Raw genomic sequence first — 12,116 nt, forward strand, 5'->3', positions numbered from 1 at the left:
TAATCACTGGACTACCAGGGAAGTCCCTTATTTTTAATCCTAGACATCATGTGATTACCTCTTCATAGTGCATTTCTAAAATATAAGGCAGCCTCTTCAATAAGTGGTGCTGGGAAAACTGGACAGCTACATGTAAAAGTATGAAATTAGAACAATCCCTAACACCACACACAAAAATAAACTCAAAATGGGTTAAAGACCTAAATGTAAGGCCAGACACTATCAAACTCTTAGAGGAAAACATAGGCAGACCACTCTACGACATAAATCACAGCAAGATCCTTTTTGACCCCTCTCCTAGAGAAATGGAAATCAAAACAAAAATAAACAAATGGGACCTAATGAAACTTAAAAGCTTTTGCACAGCAAAGGATACCATAAACAAGACCAAAAGACAACCCTCAGAATGGGAGAAAATATTTGCAAATGAAGCAACTGACAGAGGATTAATCTCCAAAATTTATAAGCAACTCATGCAGCTCATTAACAAAAAAACAAACAACCCAATCCAAAAATGGGCAGAAGAACTAAATAGACATTTCTCCAAAGAAGATATACAGATTGCTAACAAACACATGAAAGAATGCTCAACATCATTAATCATTAGAGAAATGCAAATCAAAACTACAATGAGATATCATCTCATACCAGTCAGATTGGCCATCATCAAAAACTCTAGAAACAATAAATGCTGGAGAGGGTGTGGAGAAAAGGGAACCCTCTTGCACTGCTGGTGGGAATGTAAATTGATACAGCCACTATGGCGAACAGTATGGAGGTTCCTTAAAAAACTACAAATAGAACTACCATACGACCCAGCAATCCCACTACTGGGCATATACCCTGAGAAAACCATAATTCAAAAAGACTCATGTACCAAAATGTTCATTGCAGCTCTATTTACAATAGCCAGGACATGGAAGCAACCTAAGTGTCCATCAACAGATGAATGGATAAAGAAGATGTGGCACATATATACAATGGAATATTACTCGGCCATAAAAAGAAATGAAACTGAGTTATTTATAATGTGGTGGATGGACCTGGAGTCTGTCATACAGAGTGAAGTAAGTCAGAAGGAGAAAAACAAATACCGTATGCTAACACATATATATGGACTCTAAGGGGAAAAAAATGTCATGAAGAGATTAGTGGTAGGATGGGAATAAAACACAGACTTACTAGAGCATGGACTTGAGGATATGGGGAGGGGGAAGGGTAAGCTGTGACGAAGTGAGAGAGTGGCAGGGACATATATACACTACCAAATGTAAATTAGATAGCTAGTGGGAAGCTGCCGCATAGCACAGGGAGATCACCTCTGTGTTTTGTGACCACCTAGAGGGGTGGGATAGGGAGGGTGGGAGAGAGGGTGATGCAAGAGGGAAGAGATATGGGAACATATGTATATGTATAACTGATTCACTTTGTTGTAAAGGAAAAACTAACACACTATTGTAAAACAGTTATACTCCAATAAAGATGTTTAAAAATATATATATAAGGCATTTTTCATAACTTCAATAACATCCACAGAAAAGTAAAAATATTTTCAAATATAATCCCCCAGGTGATATATTGCATATATCCTATTCCCTGTAAATTTTGTTTAGTGGTTAAAGATGAAAGCTATAGCAGTATGCACTGAGCATTTGATCGGGTTTTTGCCTTCAGTGAGCTTTACCAGAAGTGATAGTAGATTGTTATAATTGATAGGGAAGGATGCCAATATTTGTAAAGGTGTACATTCTTCTCAGTATTTGACATTTATTATCATTTCTTTGATAAGCAAGAGTTGTTATTTTATGTCATAATCCCAAAGTGTTTTCTGTTACTGGTTCTGTGTGAATTTAATCTTGATTTGCTTGCACAGACATGGGCATCTTGATTATGTTATTGGATGCACATTATGTCTGGGCATTCTTTATTTAAAAATATTTTTTTAACCATTAAAAAAAATTGGAGTGTAGTTAATTTACAATGTTGTGTTAGGTTCTGGTATACAGCAGAGTGATTCAGTTATATATGTGTATGTGTGTGTTGTGTGTATTCTTTTTCAGATTCTTTTACATTATAGACTTTTACAAGGTATTGAATATACTTTCTGTACTGTACAGTAAGTTCTTGTTTATCTATTTTATATGTAGTTGTGTGAATATGTTAATCCCAAACTCCTAGTTTATCCCTCTCCTTCCACCCCCACTGTCCCCTTTGGTAACCATAGGTTTGTTTTCTATATCTGTGAGTCTGTTTCTGTTTTATAAATAAGTTCATTTGTATCTTTTTTTTTTCTTAGATTCCACATATAAGTGATATGATATGATCATTGTTTTTCTGGTGGTTAAGACTTCACCTTCCAATGCAGAGGGTGTGGGTTTGATCCCTGGTCGGGGACCTAAGATCCACATGCTTCATGGCCAAAAAACCAAAACATAAAACAGAAGGAATATTGTAAGAAAGTTAATAAAGACTTTAAAAATTGTCCACATTAAAAAAAATATGATAATCTCTAGGTCCATCCATGTTCCTGTATGGAGTGGTTTTTTTTTTTTGGTTGCACTATGCAGCTTGTGGATCCTGGTTTTCTGACCAGGGATCAAACCCAGGCCATGGCAGTGAAAGCGTGGAGTCCCAACCACCAGACTACCAGGGAAGTCCCTGCATGGGCAGTCTTTAAATGAGATTCCATAGGTACTGAATCTTTACTTGTTTGATGGCATTGGTTGGTAATATTGTGTTTAATCTCATTTGAAACAAAATTTCTCCCATGGTAGTATGGAGACATGTGTGGCCTATAGGCAGTATCATGGAGGCTGACTTTGGTGGAAGAGGAGTTATTAGTGGCAATAGAGATAGGAAGTGTACTGGCCTCGGTGTTGATATCATTGTGGTTGATGGGAGTGATCAAGCCAAATAGCCAACAACATGGTTCCCATTGATCCTAATCTGATGCTTGTGTGGTTCCCTGTGGTGTGCATGAAGAGAGTGTAGCTTACCATGGATAGGTTAGTCCACCAATGGATGTGTAGTCCACACAGGGTTGGAATTTCTCGGATTAGGAAGGGGTATAGCAACAGTGTAAGGATTAAAGTAGGGGGTCATCCGGAGGCCAGAAGTAGGGCATTTGTTTGTCCCTTGGGTATCACCCAAATGGTGTCACTTGTTCTGGGGGTGATTAGTTCTCTTCTTGATGTTGAAATCAGGTCTGGGTTGTTCCACAATGCCTTTAGTGGAGCAAAGTACATGACTGGCAGATTAGATTGCCTCTTCAGAGAGTAGTGGTGAGGTTTTTTTGGCTTGCACTGGATGATAGACACAGTGAACACAGGCTGAGGATGGTCCCAGAGCTAGTGGTGCAGTTAAGGTCCACACTGGGATCCAGGGAGAAGCGACTGGGCTCTGGATTCTCTATGAGGGAAACGTGAAAGTATGAGGTGGATGTTCCCTTGCTGGGGGTAGCAATATCAGGGCTCTGGTGTCTGGGAAAACCGGAAACTGCATTTTATGGTGTGGGTGTGTGCATCAGCAAAGGTCCCCGTGGCTCAATTGGTGGTCTCCTTATTTCCCATGCATTTAAATATAGTATAATTATGTGATAGGTGTCTAGATTTAATGTAGTGACAATTATGGACAGTATTCTTGACCAACTGGGGGATCGTCTTCCACGTTCTCTCAGCAGCCCTGTTTTAAATGCCCATTATATCATTCTGTGATACCAGCTGCTGTACAATGATAGGGTAACTGAAGAACACAGGAGTATTTTTTTATTGAGGTGTAATAGACATATAGAAGTGTATTAGTTTCAGGTGTAACATAATGATTTGATATTTGTATATGTTTATTTCAAAATGATCACCACACTAAGGCTAGTTAACATCTGTCACCATACATAGTTAAAAAATTCTTTTTCTGTGATAACTTTTCAAAATTCTCTTAGAAACTTTCATATATTCAATACAGTATTATTAACTACAGTAACCATGCTGTACGTTATATCCCCATGACTTATTTATAAGTGGTAATTTGTACCTTTTGATCCGTTTTACCCACCCTCCACATCCTGCCAGAGGCAGCCACTGATCTATTCTCTGTATCTATGAGTTTGGTTCTTATTTTTGATGTTTTTGTTTCTTTAGATTCTGCATGTAAGTGAGATTATATGATATTTTTCTTTCTCTATCTGACTTATTTCACTTATCATAATACTTTCAAGGTCCATTTGTGTTGCCCGAAATGGCAAGATTTCCTTCTTTTTTGATGGCTAAATAATATTCTGTTGTGTATGTGTCCGTGTGTCTGTGTTTGTGTATGTATCACATTAAAAAAAAAAAACATTTATTTACTTATTTGTTTATTTGGCTGCATTGGGTCTTAGTTGCGGCACGTGGGATCTTTGTTGTGGCCCACCTGCTTCTCTCTACTTGTGGTGCAGGGGCTCTAGAGTGCTCGGGCTTTGCCGTGCACGGGCTTAGTTGCCCCGGCATGTGGGATCTTACTTCCCTGACCAGGAATTGAACCTGCATCCCTGCATTGGAAGCGTGGAGTCTTAACCACTGAACCACCAGGTAAGTCCACTGTATCACATTTTCTTTAATACATTCATCCACCAGTGGATACTTAGGCTTTTTCCATGTCTTGGCTACTGTAAGTAATGCTGCACTGAACATGGAGGTGCATATATCTTTTTTCATTTTTTTTTCCAAATAAATACCCAGAAATGGAATTGCTAGATCATATGGTAGTTCTTTTAATTTTTCGGTGGAACTCCATACTGTTTTCCCATTTACATTCCCACCAACAGTGCACAAGTGTTCCGTTTCTCCACATTCTCACCAGCGCTTATTTGTTTTATTGATAATGGGCATTCTAAGAGGTGTGAGGTGATAAATCATTGTGGCTTTGATTTGCACTTTCCTGATGATCAGTGGTGTTGAGTATCTTTTCATGTTCCTGTTGGCCATTTTTACGTCTTCTTTGTAAAAATGTGTATTCAGATCCTCTGTCCATTTTTTAATTGTATTATTTGACTATTTTTAAATAGTTAAGTTATATGAGTTCTTTATATATTTTATTCTTTTTTATGCAGCTGTAAATGGGATTGTTAGATTAAATTTTCTCTTTCTGATAGTGTATAGAAATGCAACTTTTTTGCCTATTGATTTTGTGTACTGCAACTTTACTCAACTTGTTTATTAGTTCCAACAGGCTTTTTGGTGTTTAGTTTTAGGTTTTTTTATGTATATAATATGTCATCTGCAAATAGTGACAATTTTACTTCTTCCGTTACCATTTTGATGCCTTTATTTCTTTGTCTTGCCTACCTGCACTGGCTGGGGCTCTCAGTACTATGTTGAATAAAAGTTGTGAGAGTAGGCATTCTTGTCTTGTTCCTGCTCTTAGAGGAAAAGCTTTCAGCAATTCTTTTTTAATGGCCAGTGTTGTGTTTGACTTGTGGTGATGTGGGAGCCTATAACTAACTGTATAACTCGTGGACGTTTTCAAAGGGTATAAAAGCTGTTTTGTTATCTCCTCAGTAATATTATCAGAGGTTAGTACCTTGCATGGGTAGGCCAGGAGGAGACCAGAATAGGAATCTCCAATTGTTAAGGTATGTTTAATGGCTCCTTGTACTGTAGGAAGAGTACCCATGAAGTCTTTTTGTGGCGTTTGGTGTCCTGTCCACTCTGTGAATTTATCCTCCCATATAGTAGGCTTAGTGTCTAGTTTCCTGGTATGTTACACAGTCTCTAATGGCTTTATGTAAATCATGCTCTGTGGATCAATTCCTGTATTAACAGTCTATTTCCATAATCCCCATAATGCCCCATTGCTCTGATCTCGCATCTTCATAGATAGAAGAAACATGGTGGTTTGTCCTAAAGTTCTGTGGCTCCGCTCTACCAAGAGGCTTACCTGTTTTCGTGGTTTATTTAGTTTTTGGCCTTGTATTGTGCCTCCTGCATGCCTTGTTCTGTGTGAGCTGACATGTGTTGCACCAGGATTGGAAGAGGGGGAGCCACTGTGGTGATTTCTTCCACCCTATTTCGCCTTGTATTTTCCTGCCCTAATTTTCCCAAAGTCTCAACCAAATAGTCCACTATCCACTGACTAGAAGTAAAAATATGAACGTTAGGGAAATGTTTATCTAGAGCATGTGGTACCAGTAAGAGAATTACATGCACTCTGCTTATTCGACAATTGTGGTCTATTCCCCACGGGGAAATCAGAGTGAGTGAATAGTGGGGATATACTGCATTGTATGAATTCCTTACACCCTGTGCTTGCTCCATTGGTAAAGGAAGACGATTGCCTTTCTTATTTTGAGAGCACTAATGTTCATCCTCTGGTCCCCACTGAACAAGAAGTAGAGTCATTACTGGAGGTTTTGGCAAGTTACCGTCTGTGGTGTAGGGTATGTTGCTACTTTCTCTTTGAGTGCCTCATGCAGCAGGGCCTGTTTTAGCTTGGTATATACATTTTATTTTTTATTTTATTTTATTTTAATTTATGTATGTATGTAGGTAGGTATGGCTGCGTTGGGTCTTCATTGCTGCACATGGGCTTTCTATAGTTGCGTTGAGCGGGGGCTTCTCTTGTTGCGGAGCACAGGCTCTAGGCACCCGGGCTTCAGTAGTTGTAGCACACGGACTCAGTAGTTGTGACTCGCGGGCTCTAGAGCGCAGGCTCAGTAGTTGTGGTGCACAGGCTTAGTTGCTCTGTGGCACGTGGGATTTTCCCAGACCAGCGCTCAAACCCGTGTCCCCTGCATTGGCAGGAGGATTCTTAACCACTGCGCCATAAGGGAAGTCCCCCCCCAAACATTTTTTTAAAGTTACTTAAAGTCTTATTATGTTCTATGGATAGGCCACATACCTATTACATAATGAGCCTTATATGTTTTATCATAAATTTGCCTTTGAATTTTAGGACTTTTAAAATTACATTTTAAGTGAAGTGAACTTTTAGTTCTTATTAAAAGTAAAAACTATAACACATGATCAACCCATATACATCTAGTTTTCATTTCTGAACCTCCAAGCTTGTATTGTTTATGCATCTCTGTGTCATTCATCTTATATGGGTTTGGGGTTCATTCTAATACGGATTTTTAAAGCAATTTAATATATATACATGTGTGTATTCATATTCATTCAGAATCCTAAGAAAATTGTAGCATACTATGCATTCTCTTCCCCATCTCCTCTTCTCTTCTGGAGATAACTTCATACACATGTCTAGAGAGGTTCTTCATTCAGTTTTACAAATGTTGATATTCTGTTGTGTGAATGGTGCATTATTTATTTAAACATTCTCTTTTAGTTGTATGTTTGTTTCCAGCATGGGATTCTAATTATCTGGCTTTGAATCCATAAACACATATTAATGCCCATTTAAAATGAGAAGTGGGGGACTTCCCTGGTGGTTCAGTGGTTAAGAATCCACTGCCAATGCAGGGGACACAGGTTCGAGCCCTTGTCCAGGAAGATCCCACATGTCACGGAGCAACTAAGCCTGTGCTCCACAACTACTGAGCCTGCACTCTAGAGCCCGCCAGCCACAACTACTGAGCCCACATGCTGCAACTACTAAAGCCCATGTGCCTAGAGCCCATGCTCAGGAATAAGAGAAGCCACCAGAATGAGAAGCCCGTGCACCCCAATGAAGAGTAGCCCCCACTCGCTGCAACTAGAGAAAGCCCGCAGGCAGCAACGAAGACCCAATGCAGCCAAAAATAAAAATAAACAAATATTTTTTAAAAAGATGGAGTTGGGTGGGGCCTGCAGACGGAACCCGGATGTGCGGTTGCCTGGAAACTACAAGTTTTCCGCTTGAATGTATTCGCCCCTGTTTTGTGGGCCTAAGTCTGCCCATATTAACTACATTCCCATCTTCCCTTGTAAGATTACCTTATGTACGGAAATGAAATGAGCCTTAAGGCTTAGACTTGCCTCCTTGGAATTCTCAGTGGGAGGACAGAGACAATATGAGATTTGAGAGCTGCTGCAGAACATACATAAAACTTTTTATGGAGGTGCTCCTACAATTTGCTGATTTGCCATAGTAAAGCACATTATGCGAAAGACGGGATGTAAACATGAACATTTTAACGGGCTAGTTTTGTCTGGTGGGGCAAGGAGGGTGCCAGTTACACTATTCACTTGTATTTAAATTTCTTCACGCGGTAGTGTTGCTCTGTGTTTGAAATGAAATTAACTATGATCACCTCTGAGTGGACAGAGCAGAGGAATGTCTCACATTATTTACTGGATGTGAACTTTTGAAGACAGGGATCTCACCTCGGTCACTCCCTGCTCTTTCCTCTGCAGGGCTGACAAATACAGAGCCTTCAGGAACAGGAGATTTCAGTTTCTTGCATTTCAGACTGCAATTTCAAATTACACAGTCAAGGTTCACACTTCCCCAATTTTATCAAAAGAAAAATGTTTTAAAGGTTTAGATCATTTGAATCAGGATCTCAGCATTGTTACCTACATTGCATTTACCTGTTTTGTCTTTTAGGCCTCTTTTAATTTCTCTCTCTCTTTCTTACTTTTTTTATTTTTATTTTTTGAAGGAGAAAATGGGTCATTTGTTTAGGATCATTTCCACCAGTATACTAGCTAATTGCAACTTTTTTGGCGGGGGGGGCGCAGAGCCCAGTTTGTGGGATCTTAATTTCCCAACCAGGGATCAACCCAGGTCCATGGCAGTGAAAGCCCGTCTTAACCATTGGACCACGAGGAAATTCCGTAACTACTGCCTTTTGATGTTGCCTAACGCATTCTCTCAAATTGCCAACAAATGCAGAATTAGCTCTAGAGGATAATCTAAATCAGGTTCAGCTTTTTGTCAATGATACTTTAGAGGTGGTGCAGTGTCTTTCTCGTTGCCTACAACTTGGTGCCATTATGACATGTTGTACATAGCTCTTTCTGTGATGCGCCGATTGATCAGTCCATGTGCTTCCCCCAAACCAGTTTCCCACCAACCTGTTGTCTGCTGGTTTCAGTTGTTACTGATGATCATTCTGTAGGTCTATTATTATATTAGAGGAAGCAAAATGTTGATATCCTATTTCTAGTTGTGAATTTTCACTTACAATTCTGTAAAGAAGACCTTTTCCCCATTCTCTATTTGGTTACCCTGAAGTAGTCTGTACTGGAAAAGCAGGAGAAATGGTACCTATTTTCCCTTTATTTTTCAGATTCCAGAATAACTAGTCAATTCCTTAAACAATGTAGCTTTCTATCAATTAGGAGAATATGGATATTAAAATACTTGCTGTGTTTAAATCTTGTTCAGGTGCTTTCCTTTGATGTTTATTGGGGAATAGGATTCTATTCAAGTTGAATCTTGTGGCATCCTCATCCTAAAGTGACCCCAGCCCCTCTGATAGTTTTATTGTGTCCTGGTTTGAATAGATTTCTATCTTGAACATTTCCTGCTTGAAATCTGGAATTGGCAATTTTTTAAAAGACACTATATTCTTTTAGTGAGAAATTGCATTTGAATAACACAATCTGAGTAATTGGGGTGGTAATTACTCCAGAGAGGACCATGAAGATGTGTTTAATGGAAGGAGGTAAAATAAATATACATGGCTTAGGGCTTCCCTGGTGGCGCAGTGGTTGAGAATCCGCCTGCCGATGCAGGGGACGCGGGTTCGTGCCCCGGTCCGGGAAGATCCCACATGCCGCGGAGCGGCTGGGCCCGTGAGCCATGGCCGCTGGGCCTGCGCATCCGGAGCCTGTGCTCCGCAACGGGAGAGGCCACAGCAGTGAGAGGCCCGCGTACCACAAAAAAAAAAAAAAAAAAAAAAAAAAATATATATATATATATATATATATACATGGCTTAAATCAAATACAGATCAAGTTAATATTTATTCTTCCAAACAAATTTAAAATTATACAGTGTTTACTTAAATTCTTTTCCATTTCTTTTTTTCTCTTTTGATCAAAGCCCCAGTTTCCACTGTCTACTGTATGTAATACCAAAATATTAATATCAATATTTTATGAAAAATAAAATTACACGTAAAATGTTAAGATCTTTTTTTTTTTTTTTTTTTTTCGGTATGCAGGCCTCTCACTGTTGTGGCCTATATTTTATATCAAAAGGATGGATTGTTAGGAATTCCCTGGCGGTCCAGTGGTTAAGACTCTGGGCTTCCACTACTGGGGGCCTGGGTTTGATCCCTGGTCGGGGAACTAAGATCCTGCAAGCCGCACAGCAAAGCCAAAATAAATAAATAAATAAACTGTAAACAAATATTGAACTCCGTGGTTAGCATGCTGAATTATTTATGGGAAGTGTACAAATGTGTGTAATTTACTTTGAATGTATAAAAAAATAAGATGGATTTATGGATGGATAGAGGATCATATCCAGGTGCTAAGTTTACAGCTGTCCCTTATGAAATTTATTCTATTTTGCTGTTTATTTGAAACCTTCACAATAAAATAGGGAGAAAATCAATTGCAGATGGATTACAGAGGGATTTATCTTTAAATGGAAGAAACACTCAATGGATATAGTTCATATGAACAAAACCTCTTTGAATTTCTCTATTACATTTAAGGGTATAAAAAGTGTTCTGAAACCAAAAGTTTTGAGAACTTCTAGCCTAGAAAAATATTTGCTTATATGCATTGTAAAACGTAGACGAAAACGTGTATAGTATCATTGTTATACCCGTTCCAAAATGGAAGCAACCCGAAGGCTCAGCAGCGGGAGAGTGGCTAGATAATTTATGACAATAGAATTCTTAACAGCAGTGAAAATGAGTAAGACAGAGAACATGCAGTGACGTGGATAAGTCTTACAGAGATTTATTGTGTGAAAGAAGTTAGACCAAACAGATTCCATAAGATATGATTGCATTTATAGAAAGGTATAATATAGGAAATTTTCGACTATATGTCGTAGAATTATACACTACAGGGAACACTACCAGGAAAAACCATTAAATGATGTCCTACAAAATAGAGGATTGGGGTCTCTTTTGTGTCTCTGGAAGCCACTTAAGAGGCAGATAGGGCTGAGGGACATCCCCTCCCGCCACTCTGAGAAAATAGAAGAGTTTACAGGAAGTATTTCAATCCCAAAGCTGACATTGTGTGAGGGATCCTTTTTGAGAAAATAACTAAAGATCTGGCTGAAGCAACTTGATGAAGAATCAAGTTTGTTGGTCTCCCTTTGTGCCCAGTGAAGAGCATGTTGTATATTATGGACAGTTGTGCAAATCTGAATCTTTAATGCAGGGGAGAAAAGTTCATGCATTTAACTGTTGTCCATTCCATACATAACTAAACATAAATTTAAGTTCATTAGTTTTAAATATTATTTGTCAGGCTTAATCAAATTTCCATTTTGCTTCACAGTCTATAAACTCCCAGGGTCATCGCAGCATGTGTAACAGCAGCATCTCCTGCAGTGCCTTACCTTACTGAGGATTCTCAAAAAAATGATTCTGAGAGTTGTGACCCCTATACCATGAGGAAGAGCTTTGATTACACCCTGAAAACCTGGTACTGTGTCTTGGAATCTAACAGGATGAAAAAGAGCAAACTATAGGGCACCGCACTAATCTCCAAATACCAGGTAAGTTTTGTGTGATTTTCCAAATTGACAGGAACTACATCTGAGAGGTTTTTAAATATATATATATATATATTTATTTATTTGGTTGCACCAGGTCTTAGTTGTGGCAGGTGGGCTCCTTAGTTGTGGCATGTGCACTTATAGTTGTGGCATGCATGGGGGATCTAGTTCCCTGACCAGGGATTGAAATTGGGCCCCCTGCATTGGGAGTGTGGAGTCGTACCCACTGTGCCACCAGGGAAGTCCCCTTTTTTTTTTGATGTGGACCATTTTTAAAGTCTTTATTGAATTTGTTACAATATTGCTTCTCTTTTGGTTTTTTGGCCCCGAGGCATGTGGGATCCTAGCTCCCTGACCAGGAATCTAACCCACAGACCACCGTGGAAGTCCCTATCTGAGAGTTTTTTAGATCTCTTTTGAGCAGATCTTGTTGCTGCTGGAAAATCTAAAATGAACAAGGAAAGGATAAATAGAAGCAAGGAGTAGTAAGGACTGAGTAAGAAGGGGTCTGA

At 39.1% G+C, this 12,116-nt stretch overlaps 1 long non-coding RNA gene across 1 annotated transcript in view; it reads left to right on the forward strand.

The window, feature by feature from the left end:
* The window catches only part of LOC136793091 (uncharacterized), a 40,815-nt gene that overhangs the window by 21,334 nt on the left and 7,365 nt on the right, over positions 1–12,116 (forward strand). The window contains exon 2 of the long non-coding RNA XR_010837882.1: positions 11,385–11,604. This is a non-coding gene — a long non-coding RNA (uncharacterized lncRNA). The remainder of the gene's footprint in view (positions 1–11,384; positions 11,605–12,116) is intronic.

This window comes from Kogia breviceps, chromosome 18 (assembly GCF_026419965.1).
Source record: "Kogia breviceps isolate mKogBre1 chromosome 18, mKogBre1 haplotype 1, whole genome shotgun sequence".
Taxonomy (NCBI): Eukaryota; Metazoa; Chordata; class Mammalia; order Artiodactyla; family Physeteridae; genus Kogia; species Kogia breviceps.